This window comes from Schistocerca gregaria, chromosome 5 (genome assembly GCF_023897955.1).
Source record: "Schistocerca gregaria isolate iqSchGreg1 chromosome 5, iqSchGreg1.2, whole genome shotgun sequence".
NCBI lineage: Eukaryota > Metazoa > Arthropoda > Insecta > Orthoptera > Acrididae > Schistocerca > Schistocerca gregaria.
In genome coordinates, this window is record NC_064924.1 from 164,415 (window position 1) to 182,831 (window position 18,417).

Sequence of the window (18,417 nt, forward strand, 5' to 3'; positions counted from 1 at the left end):
GGCACCATGCCAACTTCTCTACATGGGAGTAATGTCTCAAACTTTCTACGCTTTGATTGTTCCTTGGGAGACCAGTAGTAGTTTCTGAAGCATATCTAAAGGCATCCTGTAAACTGTCGACGTTCAGAGAATTGATGAAACACAAAAATTGCATCTGGATTGAATATAATAGGCACCATGCGGAATTTTCTCCATGGGAGTTATTTCTCAAACTGTCAACGCTTTGATCGATTCCTGGGAGACCTGTAGTAGCCTCTGCAGCACATCTGGAAGCTTCCTGTAATCTGTGGACGTTCTGAGTGTTGATGAAACACAGAAATTTAATCGGGATTGAATACAACAGGCACCAAGAAGACTTTTGTCATCGGGAGTAATGTCTCAAACTCTCTACCTTTTAATCGATTCGTGGGAGAGCAGTAGTAGTTTCCGAAGCACATTTGGAGGCATTCTGTAATCTATGGACGTTCAATGTGTTGCTGAAACACAGAAATTTCATCGGGATTGAATACAACAGGCACCATGCGGACTTCTCTCAATGGGAGTTATGTCTCGAACTGTCTACATTTTGGTCGATTCCTGGGAGAGTACGAGTAGGTACCGAAGCACAACTGGAATCATTCTATAATCTGTGGACATTCAGAGTGTTGATGAAACACTGAAATTTCATCGGGGTTCAATACAACACGCCAAATGCGGACTTTTCTCCATGGGAGTAATGTCTCAAACTGTCTACGCTTTGATCGTTTACTGGGAGACCAGTAGTAGTTTCCGAAGCACATCTGGAGGCAATCTGTAATCTGTGGATCTTCACAGTGTATATGAAACTCAGATATTGCTTTGGGATTGAATACAACTGCACCATGCGGACTTTGCTCAATGGGAGTAATGTCTCTAACTGTCTACGTTTTGATCGTTCGCTGGGAGACCAGTAGTAGTTTCCGAAGCACCTCTTGGGGCATTCTGGAATCTGTGGACGTTTAGAGTGTTGATGAAACACAGATATTGCATTGGGATTGAATACAACTGTCACCATGCGGACATTTCTCCAAGGGAGTAATGTCTCTAACTGTCTATGCTTTGATTGTTCCCTGGGAGACCACTAGTAGTTTCCGAAGAACATCTGGAGGCATTCTGTATTCTATGGACTTTCAGTGTTTTGATGAAACACAGAAATTGCATCGGGATTGAATACAACAGGCAATATGCGGACTTTCTCAATGGGAGTTATGTCTCAAACTGTCTATGCTTTGATTGAGTCTTGGGAGATCGGTAGTAGTTTCCGAAGCACATCTGGAGGCGTCATGTAATCCGTGGACGTTCAGAGTGTTAATGAAACACTGAAATTGAATCGGGATTGAATACAACAGGCACCATGAAAACTTTTGTCATAGGGAGTAATGTCTCAAACTCTCTACGGTGCGATCGACTCCTGGGAGACCAGTAGTAACTTCCACAGCACTTCTGGAGGTATTCTGTAATCTGTGGTACTCCAGAGTGTTGATGAAACACAGAAATTGCATCGGGTTTGAATACAACAGGCACCACGCGGAATTTTGTCTATGGGAGTAATGTCTCACACTGTCCAAGATTAGATCGTTCCCTGGGAGACCAGTAGTAGTTTCCGAAGCACATCTGAAGGCCTCCAGTAATCTGTGGACGATCAGAGTCTTGATGAAACACAGAAATGTAATCGGGATTGAATACAACAGACACCATGAAGACTTTTGTCATTGGGAGTAATGTCTCAAAGTCTCTACCCTTTAATCGATTCCTGGGAGACCAGTAGTAGTTTCCGATGCACATGTTGAGGCATTCTGTAATCTTTGGACGTTCAGTGTGTTGATGAAACACAGAAATTGCATCGGGATTGAATACACAAGGCACCATGCAGACTTTTCTCCATCGGAGTAATGTCTCACACTGTCTAAGATTAGATCGTTCCCTGGCAGACCAGTAGTAGTTGCCGAAGCACTTCTGAAGGCCTCCAGTAATCTGTGGACGATCAGAGTGTTGATGAAACACAGAAATTACATCGGGAATGAGTACAACATTCACCATGCAGACTTTTCTCAATTGGGAGTAATGTCTCAAACTGTCTACGTTTTGATCGATTCCTGGGAGACCAGTAGTAGTTTCCGAGGCACATATGGAGGTTTCATGTAATCTGTGGACGTTCAACGTGTTGATGAAACACAGAAATTGCATCAGGGTTGAATACAACAGGCACCATGCGGAAATTTCTGCATGGGAGTAGTGTCCCAAACTGTCAACGCTTTGATAGATTCCTGGGAGACCAGTAGTAGTTTCCGAAGCACATCTGGAGCCTTCCTGTGATCTGTGGACTTTCAGAGTGTTGATGAAACAGACAAATTGCATAGGGATTGAATAGATCAGGCACCATGCGGAATTTTCTCCATGGGAGTAATGTCTCAAAATGTCTACGATTTTATCGATTCCTGAGAGATCGGTAGTAGTTTACGAAGCACATCTGGAGGCTTCCTGTAATCTGTGGACGTTCAGAGCGTTGATGAAACACAGAAATTTCATCGGGATTGAATACAACAGGCACCATGCGATCTTTTCTCCATGTGAGTAATGTATCAAACTTTACGCTTTGATCGATTCTGTAGAAACCAGTAGTAGTTTCTGAAGCACATCTGGAGGCTTCTTGTAATCTGTGGACGTTCAGAGTGTTGATGAAACACAGAAAATGCATCTTGATTGAATGCAACAGGCACCATGCGGACTTTTCTCCAAGGGAGTTATTTCTCAAACTGTCTACGCTTTGATCGATTCCTGGGAGACCAGTAGAAGTTTCCGAAGCACATCTAGAGTTTCATGTAATCTGAGGACGTTCCGAGTGTTGATGAAACACAGAAATTGCATCGGGATTGAATAAAACAGGTACTATGCGGACTTTTTTCCATGGGAATAATGTCTCAAACTGTCTACGCTTTGATCGATTCCTGGGGGACCAGTAGTAGTTTCCGAAGCACTCCTGGAGGCATTCTGTAATCTGTGGACATTCAGAGTGTTGATGAAACACAGAAATTGCATCGGGATTCAATACAAAAGGCACCATGCGAACTTTTCACTATGGGAGTAATGTCTCAAACTGTCTACGATTTGATCGTTCCCTGGGAGACCAGTAGTAGTTTCCGGAGTACATCTAGAGTTTCATGAAATCTGAGGACGTTCCGAGTGTTGATGAAACACAGAAATTGCATCGGGATTGAATAAAACAAGCACTATGCGGATTTTTTTCCATGGGAATAATGTCTCAAACTGTCTACGCTTTGATCGATTCCTGGGGGACCAGTAGTAGTTTCCGAAGCACAGCTGGAGACTTCCTGTAACCTGTGGACGTTCAGAGTGTTGATGAATCACAGATATTGCATCGGGATTGAATGCAACAGGCACTGTGTGGACTTTTCTCCATGGGAGTAATGTCTCAAATTGTCTATTCTTTGATCGTTCCCTGGGAGACCAGTAGTAGATTCCGAAGTACTTCTGGAAACTTCATGTAATCTGTGGACGTTTAGAATATTGATGAAACACATAAATTGCATCGGGATTGAAAACAAAAGGCCAAATGCTGACTTTTTTCCATGGGAGTAATTTCTGAAAAACAGCCTGCGCTTTCAGCGATTCCTGGGAGACCAGTAGTAGTTTCCGAAGCACATCCGGAGGCTTCCTGTAATCTGTGGACGTTCAGAGTGTTGATGAAACAGAGATATTGCTTTGGGATTGAATGCAACAGGTACCATGCGGACTTTTCTCCATGGGGGTAATGTCTCAAACTGTCTACGCTTTGATCGATACCTGGTAGACCAGAGTAGTTTCCGAAGCACATCTGGAGTCTTCCTGTAATCTGTGGATGTTCAGTGTTGATGAAACACGGAAATTGCATCGGGATTGAATACACAAGTCACCATGCGGACTTATCTCCATGGGAGTAATGTCTCAAACTGTCTACGCTTTGATCGCTACCTGGCAGACCAGTAGTAGTTTCCGAAGTAAATCTGGAGGCATCCTGTAATTCGTCGACGTTCAGAGCGTTGATGAAACACAAAAATTGCATCGGGATTAAATATAATAGGCACCATGTCGACTTTTCTCCATGGGAGTAATGTCTCAAACTGTCTACGCTTTGATCGATACCTGGGAGACCTGAGTAGTTTCCGAAGCACATCTGGAGACTTCCTGTTATCTGTGGATGTTCAGTGTTGATGAAACACGGAAATTGCGTCGGGATTGAATACACAAGGCAGCATGCGGACTTTTCTCCATGGGAGTAGTGTCTCAAACTGACTACGTTTTGATTCATCCCTGGGAGACCAGTAGTAGTTTCCGTAGCACATCTGAAGGCATCCTGTAAACTGTCGACGTTCAGAGTGTTGATGAAACACAAAAATTGCATCGGGATTGAATAGAACAGGCACCATGCGGAATTTTCTCAATGGGAGTTATGTCTCAAACTGTCTACGTTTTGATCGATTCCTGGGAGACCAGTAGTAGTTTCCGAGGCACATATGGAGGTTTCATGTAATCTGTGGACGTTCAACGTGTTGATGAAACACAGAAATTGCATCAGGATTGAATAAAACAGGCACCATGCGGAAATTTCTGCATGGGAGTAATGTCCCAAACTGACAACGCTTTGATAGATTCGTGGGAGACCAGTAGTAGTTTCGGAAGCATATCTGAAGGCTTCCTGTGATCTGTGGACTTTCAGAGTGTTGATGAAACAGACAAATTGCATCGGGATTGAATACAACACGCACCATGCAGACTTCTCACCATGGGAGAAATGTCTCAAACTGTCTACGCTTTGATTGTTCCCAGGGAGACCAGTAGTAGTTTCCGAAGCACATCTGGAGTCCTCCTGTAATCTGTTGACGTTCAGAGTGTTGATGAAACACAAAAATTGCATCGGGATTGAATAGATCAGGCACCTTGCGGAATTTTCTCCATGGGAGAAATGTCTCAAAATGTCTACGATTTGATCGATTCCAGAGAGACCAGTAGTAGTTTACGAAGCACATCTGGAGGCTTCCTGTAATCTGTGGACGTTCAGAGCGTTGATGAAACACAGAAATTTCATCGGGATTGAATACAACAGGCACCATGCGGACTTTTCTCCATGTGAGTAATGTATCGAACTTTATGCTTTGATCGATTCTGTAGAGGCCAGTAGTAGTTTTTGAAGCACATCTGGAGGCTTCTTGTAATCTGTGGACGTTCAGAGTGTTGATGAAACACAGAAATTGCATCTTGATTGAATGCAACAGGCACCATCCGGACATTTCTCCACGGGAGTTATCTCTCAAACTGTCTACGCTTTGATCGATTCCTGGGAGACCAGTAGCAGTTTCCGAAGCACATCTAGAGTTTCATGTAATCTGAGGACGTTCCGAGTGTTGATGAAACACAGAAATCGCATAGGGATTGAATAAAACAGGCACTATGCCGACTTTTTTCCATGGGAATAATGTCTCAAACTGTCTACGCTTTGATCGATTCCTGGGGGACCAGTAGTAGTTTCCGAAGCACATCTGGAGACTTCCTGTAACCTGTGGACGTTCAGAGTGTTGATGAAACACAGAATTGCATCGGGATTGAATGCAACAGGCACCGTGCGGACTTTTCACCATGGGAGTAATGTCTCAAACTGTCTGCGCCTTGATTGTTCCCTGGGAGACCAGTAGCAGTTTCCGAAGAGCATCTGGGGCATTCTGTATTCTATAAACGTCAGTGTGTTGATTTGACACAAAAAATTGCATCGGGATTAAATACAACAGGCACCATGCGGACTTTCCTCAATGGGAGTTATGTCCCAAACTTTCGACACTTTGGTCGATTCCCTTGGAGTCCATTAGTAGGTTCCGAAGCACATCTGGAGGCATTCTGTAATCTGTGGACATTCAGAGTGTTGATGAAACACAGAAATGGCTTCGGCATTGATTACAAAAGGCACCATGTGGACTTTTCTCCATGGGAGTAATGTCTCAAGCCATCAACGCTTTGATCTTTCCCTGGGAGACCGGTAGTGGAATCCGAAGCACATCTGGAGGCTTCCTGTAATCTGTGGACGTTCAGAGTGTTAATGAAACACTGAAATTGCATCGGGATTGAATATAACAGGCACCATGAAAACTTTTGTCATTGGGAGTAATGTCCCAAACTCTCTACGCTTTGATCGATTCCTGGGAAACCAGTAGTAGTTTCCACAGCACACCTGGAGGCATTCTGTAATCTGTGGACGTTCAGAGTGTTGATGAAACACAGAAATTGCATCGGGATTGAATACAAAATGCACCATGCGAACTTTTCACTATGGGAGTAATGTCTCAAACTGTCTACGATTTGATCGTTCCCTGGGAGACCAGTAGTAGTTTCCGAAGCACATCTAGAGTTTCATGTAATCTGAGGACGTTCCGAGTGTTGATGAAACACAGAAATTGCATCGGGATTGAATAAAACAGGCACTATGCGGACTTTTTTCCATGGGAATGATGTCTCAAACTGTCTACGCTTTGATCGATTCCTGGGGGACCAGTAGTAGTTTCCGAAGCACAGCTGGAGACTTCCTGTAACCTGTGGACGTTCAGAGTGTTGATGAAACACAGATATTGCATCGGGATTGAAAGCAACAGGCACTGTGCGTACTTTTCTCCATGGGAGTAATGTCTCAAATTGTCTATTCTTTGATCGTTCCCTGGGAGACCAGTAGTAGTTTCCGAAGGACTTCTGGAAACTTCATGTAATCTGTGGACGTTTAGAATATTGATGAAACACATAAATTGCATCGGGATTGAAAACAAAAGGCCAAATGCTGACTTTTCTCCATGGGAGTAATTTCTGAAAAACAGCCTGCGCTTTCAGCGATTCCTGGGAGACCAGTAGTAGTTTCCGAAGCACATCCGGAGGCTTCCTGTAATCTGTGGACGTTCAGAGTGTTGTTTCCGAAGTAAATCTGAAGGCTTTCTGTAATTTGTGGACGTTCAGAGAGTAGATCAAACACAGAAATTGCATCGGGATTGAATACAACAGGCACCATGCGGACTTTTCTCCATGGGAGTAATGTCTCAATCTGTCTACGCTCTGATCGATTCCTGGGAGACCAGTAGTAGTTTCCGAGGCACATCTGGAGGTTTCATGTAATCTGTGGACGTTCAACGTGTTGATGAAACACAGAAATTGCATCAGGATTGAATACAACAGGCACCATGCGGAAAATTCTGCATGGTGGTAATGTCCCAAACTGTCAACGCTTTGATAGATTCCTGGGAGACCAGTAGTAGTTTCCAAAGCATATATGGAGGCTTAATGAAATCTATGGACGTTCAGAATGTTAATGAAACACAGAAATTGCATCGTAATTGAATACAACAGGCACCATGCGGACTTCTCTACATGGGAGTTCTGTCTCAAACTGTCTATACTTTGATCGATTCCTGCGAGACCACTAGTAGTTTCCGCAGCACATCTGGAAGCTTCCTGTAATCTGTGGACGTTCTGAGTGTTGATGAAACACAGAAATTTAATCGGGATTGAATACTACAGACCCCAAGAAGAATTTTGTCATAGGGAGTAATGTCACAAACTCTCTACGCTTTAATCGATTCCTGGGAGACCGGTAGCAGTTTCCGAAGCAAAACTGGAATCATTCTGTAATCCGTGGACATTCAGTGTGTTGATGAAACACTGAAATTGCATCGGGATTTAATAAAACAGGCCACATTCGGACTTTTCTCAATGGGAGTAATGTTTCAAACTGTCTAAGCTTTTATCTTTTACTGGGAGACCAGTAGTAGTTTCCGGAACACATCAGGAGGCAATCTGTAATCTGTGGACTTTCAGAGTGTTGATGAAACACAGAAATTGCATCGGGATTGAATACAACAGGCACCATGCCTAGATTTCTCCATGGGAGTTATGTCTCTAACTGTCTACGCTTTGATCGTTCCCTGGGAGACCAGTAGCAGTTTGCGAAGCACATCTGAAGGTTCCTGATATCTGTGGACGTTCAGAGTGTAGATCAAACACAGTAATTGCATCGGGATTGAATACAACAGGCACCATGCGGACTTTTCTCCATGGGAGTAATGTCTCAAACTGTCTACGCTTTGATCGATTCCTGGGAGACCAGTAGTAGTTTCCGAAGCACATATGGAGGCTTCATGTAGTGTGTGGACGTTCCGAGTGTTGATGAAACACAGAAATTGCATCAGGATTGTATACACAAGGCACCATGCGGACTTTTCTCCATGGGAGTAATGTCTCAAATTGTCTACGCTTTGATTATTCCCTGGGAGACCAGTAGTAGTTTCCGAAGCAAATCTGGAGGCATCCTGTAATCTGTCGACGTTCAGAGCGTTGATGAAACACAAAAATTGCATCGGGATTGAATATAATAGGCACCATGCCGAATTTTCTCCATGGTAGTCATGTCTCAACTGTCTACGATTTGATCGTTCCCTGGGAGACCAGTTGTAGTTTCCGTAGCACAACTGGAATCATTCTGTAATCTGTTGACATTCAGAGTATTGATGAAACACTGAAATTGCATCGGGGTTCAATACAACAGGCCAAATGCGGACTTTTCTCTATGCGAGTAATGTCTCAAACTGTCTATGCTTTGATCGAATCCTGGGAGACCAGTAGTAGTTTCCGAAGCACATCTGGAGGCTTCATGGAATCTGTGAACGTTTTGCGTGTTAATGAAACACAGAAATTGCTTCGGGATTGAATACAACAGGAACCATGCGGACTTTTCTCAATGGGACCTATGTCTCAAACTGTCTACGCTTTGATTGTTCCCTGGGAGACCAGTAGTAGTTTGCGAAGTACATCTGAAGGTTCCTGTAATCTGTGGACGTTCAGAGTGTAGATCAAACACTGGAATTGCATCGGGATTGAATACAACAGGCACCATGCGGACTTATTCTCCATGGGAGTAATGTCTCAAACTGTCTACGCTTCGATTGTTCCCTGGGAGACCAGTAGTAGTTTCCGAAGCAAATCTGGAGGCATCCTGTAATCTGTCGAAGTTCAGATCGTTGATGAAACACAAAAATAGCATCGGGATTCAATATAATAGGCACCATGCAAAATTTTCTCCATGGTAGTTATGTCTCAAACTGTCTACGATTTGATCGTTCCCTGGGGGACCAGTAGTAGTTTTCGTAGTACATCTGGAGGCTTTCTGTAATCTGTGGACGTTCAGAGTGTTGATGAAACACAGATATTGCTTTGGGATTGAATGCAACAGGCACCATGAAGACTTTTCTCCATGGGAGTTATGTCTCAAACTGTCTACGCTTTGATCGATACCTGGGAGACCAGAGGTAGTTTCCGAAGCACATGTTGACTCTTCCTGTAATCTGTGGACGTTCCGAGTGTTGATGAAACACAGAAATTGCATCGGGATTGAATACACAAGGCACCATGCGGACTTTTCTCCGTGGGAGTAATGTCTCAAACTGTCTACGTTTTGATCGATTCCTGGGAGACCAGTAGTAGTTTCCGAACGACATCTGGAGGCTTCATGTAATCTGTGGACGTTCAGCGTGTTCCTGAAACACAGAAATATCTTCGGGATTGAATACAACAGGCACCATTCGGAAATTTCTGCATGGGAGTAGTGTTCCAAACTGTCTACGCTTTGATAGATTTCTGGGAGACCAGTAGTAGTTTACGATGCACATCTGGAGGCATTCTGTAATCTATGGACGTTCAGTATGGTGATGAAACACAGAAATTGCATCGGGACTGAATACAATAGGCACCATGAAGACTTTTCTCCATGTGAGTTATGTCTCAAACTGTCTACGCTCTGATCGATACCTGGGAGACGAGGGGTAGTTTCCGAAGCACATGTTGAGTCTTCCTGTTATCTGTGGACGTTCAGAGTGTTAATGAAACACTAAAATTGCATCGGGATTGAATATAACAGGCACCATGAATACTTTTGTCATAGGGAGTAATGTCTCAAACTCTCTACGCTTTGATCGATTTCTGGGAGACCAGTAGTAGTTTCCACAGCACATCTGGAGGCATTCTGTAATCTGTGAGCGTTCAGAGTGTTGATGAAACACAGAAATTGCATCGGAATTGAATACAACAGGCACCATGCAAACTTTTCACTATGGGAGCAATGTCTCAAACTGTCTACGATTTGATCGTTCTCTGTCGGACCAGTAGTAGTTTCCGAAGTACATCTGAAGGCTTTCTGTAATCTGTTGACGTTCAGTGTGTTGATGAAACACAGGAAATGCATCGGGATTTAATACAACAGGCACCATGCGGACTTTTCTCCATGGGGGTAATGTCTCTAACTGTCTACGCTTTGATCGTTCTCTGGGAGACCAGTAGTAGGTTGTGAAGCACATCTGAAGGTTCCTGTAATCTGTGGACGTTCAGAGTGTAGATCAAACACAGAAATTGCATCGGGATTGAATACAACAAGGACCATGCGGACTTTTCTCCATGGTAGTAATGTATCAAACTGTCTACGCTTTGATCGATACCTGGGAGACAAGAAGTAGTTTCCGAAGTACATCTGGAGTCTTCCTGTAATCTGTGGACGTTCAGAGTGTTGATGGAACAAAGAAATTAAATCGGGAATGAATACAACAGCCACCATGAAAACTTCTGTCATAGGGAGTAATGTCTCAAACGCTCTACGCTTTGATCGATTCCTGGGAGACCAGTAGTATACTCCGAAGCACATCTGGAAGCTTCGTGTAATGTCTCGGCGTTTAGAGTGTTGATGAAACACAGAAATTGGATCGGGGTTGAATACAAGCACTATGAGGACATTACTAAATGGGAGTAATGTCTCAAACTGTCTACGCTTTCATCGATTCCTGGGAGACCAGTAGTAGATTTCGCAGCACATCTGGCAGCTTCCTGTAATCTGTGGACCTTCAGAGTGTTGATGAAACACAGAAATTGCATCGGGATTGAATACAACAGGATTCATGCGGACTTTTCTCAATTCGAGTAATGTCTCAAACAGTCTTCGATTTGATCGATTCCTGGGAGACCAGTAGCAGTTTCCCAAGCACATCTGGAGGCATTCTGTGATCAGTGGACGTTCATAGTGTTGATGAAACACATAAATTGCATCGGGATTGAATAGAAGCACAATGCGGACATTTCTAAATGGGAGTAATGTCTCAAACTGTCTACGATTTGATCGTACCCTGGTAGAACAGTAGTATTTTAAGAAACACATCTGGAGGCTTGCTGTAATCTGTAGGTGTTCAGAGTGTTGATGAAACACAGAGATTGCATTGGGATTGAATACAACATGGCAAATGCGGACATTTCTCCATGGGAGTAATGTCTCAAACTGTCTGCGATTTGAATGATTCCTGGGAGACCAGTAATAGTTTCCGAAGCACATCTGGGGAGCATTCTGTAATCGGTGACTTTTCAGAGTGTTGGTGAAATACAGAAATACCATAGGGATATAATACAACAGTCATCATGATTACTTTTCTCCATGGGAGTAATGTCTCAAACTGTCTACGCTTTGAACGTTCCCTGGAAGATCAGTAGTAGTTTAAGAAGCACATCTGGAGGCTTTATGTAATTTGTGGTCGTTCAGAGTATGGTTGAAACACAGAAAATTCATCGTAATTCAATAGAGCAGGCAAAATGCGGACTTTTAACCATGGGAGTAATTTCTCAAACTGTCTACCATTTGATCGATTCCTGGGAGACCAGTAGTAGTTTCCGAAGCACATCTGGAGGATTAATGTAATCTGTGGACATTCAGAGTGTTGATAAAACACAGAAATTTCTTCGGGATTGAATACAACAGGCACCATGCAGCCTTTTCTCCATGGGAGTAATGTCTCAAACTGTCTACGTTTTGATCGACTCCTGGGATACCAGTAGTTGTTTCCGAAGCACAACTGGAGGCTTCATGTAATCTGTGGACGATCAGAGCGTTCATGAAGCACAGAAATTGTATCGGGATTGAATACAACAGGCACCATGCGGACTTTTCTCCATGGGAGTAATGTCTCAAACTGTCTACGCGTTGATCGATTAATGGGAGACCAGTAGCAGCTTCCCATGCACATCTGGAGCATCCTGTAATCTGTGGTCCTTCTCAGTGTTGATAAAAAACAGAAATTGCATCGGGATTGAATACAAACACTATACGGACATTTATAAATGGGAGTAATGTCTCAAACGGTCTACGCTTTGATCGATTCCTGGGAGATCATTAGTAGTTTCCGAAGCACATCTGGAAGCTTCCTGTAATCTGTGGGCGTTTAGAGTGTTGATGAAACACAGAAATTGCATCGGGTTTGAATACAAGCACTATGCGGATATTACTAAATGGGAGTAATGTCTCAAACTGTCTACACTTTGATCGATTCCTGGGAGACCAGTAGTAGATTTCGCACCACATCTGGCAGCTTCCTGTAATCTGTGGCTCTTCAGAGTGTTGATGAAACACAGAAATTGCATCGGGATTGAATACAACAGGCACCATGCGGACTTTTCTCCATGGGAGTAATGTCTCAAACTGTCTACGCTTTGATCGTACAATGGTAGACCAGTAGTATTCTAAGAAACACATCTGGAGGCTCGCTGTAATCTGTAGATGTTCAGAGTGTTGATGAAACACAGAAATTACACCGGCATTGAATACAACAGCCACTATGCGGACATTTCTCCATGGGAGTAATGTCTCAAACTGTCTACGCTTTGATCGATTCCTGGGAGGCCAGTAGTAGTTTCCGAAGGACATCTGGGAGCTTCATGTAATCTGTGGACGTTCAGCGTGTTGATGAAACACAGAAATTGGTTCGGGATTGAATACAACAGGCACCATGCGGAAATTTCTGCATGGGAGTAGTGTCCCAAACTGTCAACGCTTTGATAGATTTCTGGGAGCAAAGTAGTAGTTTCCGAAGCACATCTGGAGGCATTCTGTAATCTATGGACATTCAGTATGTTGATGAAACACAGAAATTGCATCGGGATTGAATACAATAAGCACCATACGGACTTTTCTCAATGGGAGTTATGTCTCAAACTGTCTACACTTTGGTCTATTCCTGGGAGACCATTAGTAGTTTCCGAAGCACATCTGGAGGCATTCAGTAATCTGTGGACATTCAGAGTGTTGATGAAACTCAGAAATTGAATCGCCATTGATTACAACAGGGACCTTGCGGACTGTGCTCCATGGGAGTAATGTCTCAAACTGTCTACGCTCTGATCTTTCCCTGGGAGACCGGTAGTGGAATCCGAAGCACATCTGGAGGCTTCCTGTAATCTGTGGACGTTCAGAGTGTTGATGAAACACAGATATTGCATCGGGATTGAATACAACAGTCACCATGTGGACTTTTCACCATGGGTGTAATGTCTCAAACTGTCTACGATTTAATTGTTTCCTGGGAGACCGGTAGTGGAATCCGAAGCACATCTGGAGGCCTCCTGTAATCTGTGGACGTTCAGAGTGTTAATGAAACACTGAAATTACATCGGGATTGAATATAACAGACACCATGAAAACTTTTGTCATAGTGAGTAATGTCTCAAACTCTCAACGCTTTTATCGATTCCTGGGAGACAGTAGTAGTTTCCACAGCACATCTGGAGGCATTCTGTAATCTGTGGACGTTCAGAGTGTTGATGAAACACAGAAATTGCATCGGGATTGAATACAAAGTGCACCATGCGAACTTTTCACTTTGGGAGTAATGTCTCAAACTGTGTACGCTTTGATCGTACCCTGGTAGAACAGTAGTACTTTAGGAAACACATCTGGAGGCTTGCTGTAATCTGTAGATGTTCAGAGTGTTGATGAAACACAGAGATTGCATCGGGATTGAATACAACAGGGCAAATGCGCACTTTTCTCATTGGGAGTTATGTCTCAAACTGTCTACACTTTGGTCGATTCCTGGGAGACCATTAGTAGGTTCCGAAGCACATCTGGAGGCATTCTGTAATCTGTGGACATTCAGAGTGTTGATGAAACACAGAGATTGCATCGGGATTGAATACAACAGGGCAAATGCGCACTTTCCTCCACGGGAGTAATGTCTCAAACTGTCTACGATTTGATCGATTCCTGGGAGACCAGTAATAGATTCCGAAGCACATCTGGGGGCATTCTGTAATCGGGGGACTTTCAGAGTGTTGATGAAATACAGAAATTCCATAGGGATTGAATACAACAGGCATCATGATTACTTTTCTCCATGGGAGTCATGTCTCAAACTGTCGACGCTTTGAACGTTTCCTGGAAGATCAGTAGTAGTTTAAGAAGCACATGTGGAGGCTTCATGTAATCTGTGGACGTTCAGAGTATGGTTGAAACACAGAAAATTCATCGTAATTGAATAGAGCAGTCCAAATGCGGACTTTTAACCATGGGAGTAATTTCTCAAACTGTCTACCAATTGTTCGATTCCTGGGAGACCAGTAGTAGTTTCCGAAACACATCTGGAGTCCTAATGTAATCTGTGGACATTCAGAGTGTTGATAAAACACAGAATTTGCTTCGGGATTGAATACAACAGGCACCATGCAGACTTTTCTGCATGGGAGTATTGTCTCAAATTGTCTACGCTTTGATCGTTCCCTGGGAGACCGGTAGTGGGATCCGAAGAACAACTGGAGGCTTCATGTAATCTGTGGACGATCAGAGCGTTCATGAAGCACAGAAACTGAATCGGGATTGAATACAACAGGCACCATGCGGACTTTCCTCCATGGGAGTAATGTCTCAAACGGTCTACGCTTTGATCGATTCCTGGGAGACCAGTAGTAGTTTCCGAAGCACATCTGGAAGCTTCCTGTAATCTTTGGGCGTTTAGAGTGTTCATGAAACACAGAAATTGCATCGGGGTTGAATACAAGCACTATGCGGACCTTACTAAATGGGAGTAATGTCTCAAACTCACTACGCTTTCATCGATTCCTGGGAGACCAGTAGTAGATTTCGCAGCATATCTGGCAGCTTCCTGTAATCTGTGGACCTTCAGAGTGTTGATGAAACACAGTAATTGCATCGGGATTGAATACAACAGGATTGATGCGGTCTTTTCTCAATTCTAGTAATGTCTCAAACAGTCTACGCTTTTATCGATTCCTGGGAGACCAGTAGCAGTTTCCCAAGCACATCTGGAGGCATTCTGTAATCAGTGGACGTTCACAGTGTTGATGAAACACATAAATTGCATCGGGATTGAATAGAAACGCTATGCGTACATTTCTAAATGGGAGTAATGTCTCAAACTGTCTACGCTTTGATCGTACCCTGGTAGAAAAGTAGTATTTTAGGAAACACATCTGGAGGCTTGCTGTAATCTGTAGATGTTCAGAGTGTTGATGAAACACAGAGATTGCATCGGGATTGAATACAACAGGGCAAATGCGGACTTTTCTCCATAGGAGTAATGTCTCAAACTGTCTACGATTTGATCGATTCCTAGGAGACCTGTAATAGTATCCGAGGCACATCTGGGGGGCATTCTGCAATCGGTGGACTTTCAGAGTGTTGATGAAATACAGAAATTCCATAGGGATTGAATACAACAGGCACATAATTACTTTTCTCCATGGGAGTAATGTCTCAAACTGTCTACGCTTTGAACGTTCCCTGGAAGATCATTACTAGTTTAAGAAGCACATCTGGAGGCTTCAGGTAATCTGTGGACGTTCAGAGTATGGTTGAAACACAGAAAATTTATCGTAATTGGATAGAGCAGGCCAAATGCGGACTTTTAACCATGGGAGTAATTTCTCAAACTGTCTACCATTTGATCGATTCCTGGGAGACCAGTAGTAGTTTCTGAAGCACATCTGGAGGCTTAATGTAATCTGTGGACATTCAGAGTGTTGATAAAACACAGAAATTTCTTCGGGATTGAATACAACAGGCACCATGCAGACTTTTCTCCATGGGAGTAATGTCTCAAACTGTCTACGATTTGATTGACTCCTGGGATACCAGTAGTTGTTTCCGAAACACAACTGGAGGCTTCATGTTATCTGTGGACGATCAGAGCATTCATGAAGCACAGAAATTGTATCGGGATTGAATACAACAGGCACCATGCGGACTTTTCTCCGTGAGAGTAATGTCTCAAACTGTCTACGAGTTGATCGATTAATGGGAGACCAGTAGCAGCTTCCCAAGCACATCTGGAGGCATCCTGTAATCTGTGGTCTCTCTCAGTGTTGAAAAAAAAAAAAAAAATTGCATCGGGATTGAATACAACAGGCACCTAGGGGACTTTTCTCCATGGGAGTAATGTCTCAAACTGTCTACTATTTGATCGACTCCTGGGATACCAGTAGTTGTTTCCGAAGCACAACTGGAGGCTTCATGTAATCTGTGGACGATCAGAGCGTTCATGATGCACAGAAATTGTATCGGGATTGAATACAACAGGCACCCTGCGGACTTTTCTCCATGGGAGTAATATCTCAAACTGTCTACGCGTTGATCGATTAATGGGAGACCAGTAGTAGTTTCCGAAGCACATCTGGAGGCTTAATTTAATCTGTGGACATTCAGAGTGTTGATAAAACACAGAAATTGCTTCGGGATTGAATACAACAGGCACCATGCAGACTTTTCTCCATGGGAGTAATGTCTCAAACTGTCTACGATTTGATCGACTCCTGAGATACCAGTAGTTGTTTCAGAAGCACAACTGGAGGCTTCATGTAATCTGTGGACGATCAGAGCGTTCATGAAGCACAGAAATTGTATCGGGATTGAATACAACAGGCACCATGCGGACTTTTCTCCGTGAGAGTAATGTCTCAAACTGTCTACGAGTTGATCGATTAATGGGAGACCAGTAGCAGCTTCCCAAGCACATCTGGAGGCATCCTGTAATCTGTGGTCTCTCTCAGTGTTGAAAAAAAAAAACAGAAATTGCATCGGGATTGAATAGAACAGGCACCTAGGGGACTTTTCTCCATGGGAGTAATGTCTCAAACTGTCTACGATTTGATCGACTCCTGGGATACCAGTAGTTGTTTCCGAAGCACAACTGGAGGCTTCATGTAATCTGTGGACGATCAGAGCGTTCATGAAGCACAGAAATTGTATCGGGATTGAATACAACAGGCACCATGCAGACTTTTCTCCATGGGAGTAATGTCTCAAACTGTCTACGATTTGATCGACTCCTGAGATACCAGTAGTTGTTTCAGAAGCACAACTGGAGGATTCATGTAATCTGTGGACGATCAGAGTGTTGATGAAACACAGAAATTGACCCGCCATTGAATACAAGAGCCACTATGCGGACATTTCTCCATGGGAGTAATGTCTCAAACCGTCTAAGCTTTGTTCGATTTCTGGGAGACCAGTAGTAATTTCCAAAGCACATATGAAGGCATTCTGTAAACTGTGAACGTTCAGAGTGTAGATGAAACACAGAAATTGCATCTTGATTGAATACAACAGGCACCTAGGGGACTTTTCTCCACGGAATAAGGTCTCAAACTGTCTACGCTTTTAAACTTCTTGGCTGATTAAAACTGTGTGCTCGTTCGAAACTTGAACTCGGAACCTTTGCCTTTCGCGGGCGAGTGCTCTACCATCTGAGCTACCGAACCACGACTCCCGCCCAGTACTCAGATTTTAACTTGTGCCAGTATCTCATCTCCTATCTTCCAAACTTTACAGAAGCTCTAATGCGAAACTTGCAGATCTATCACCCCTGAAAGAAAGGATATAGCGGAGACATGGCTTGGCCACAGCCTGGGGGAAGTTTCCAGAATTAGAGCATCTGTAAAGTTTGGAAGGTAGGAGACTAGATAGTGGCTGGAGTAAAGCTTTGGGTACCGGGCGTGAGTCGGGCTTCGGTAGCTCAGATGGTAGAGCACTTGCCCGCAAAAGGCAAATGTCCCTAGTTTGAGTCTCGGTCGGGCACACAGTTGTAATCCGCCAGGATGATTCATATCAGCGCACACTCCGCTGAAGAGTGAAAATCTCATTGTGTCTACGCTTTGATCGTACCCTAGGAGACCAGTAGTAGTTTCCAAAGCACATCTGAAGGCTTCCTGTAATCTATGGACGTTCAGAGTGCTGATGAAGCACAGAACTTGCATCGAGATTGAATACAACAGGCACCATGGGGAAATTTCTGCATAGCAGTAATGTCCCAAACTGTCTACGCTTCGATAGATTCCTTTGAGACCAGTAGTAGTTTCCGAAGCACATCTGGAGGCATTCTGAATCTATGGACGTTCAGAGTGTTGATGAAACACGGAAATTGCAACGAGATTGAATACAACAGGCACCATGTGGACTGTTCTCAATGGGAGTTACGTCTCAAACTGTCTATGCTTTGGTAGATTCCTGGGAGACCAGTAGTAGTTTCCGAAGCACAACTGGAATCATTCTGTAATCTG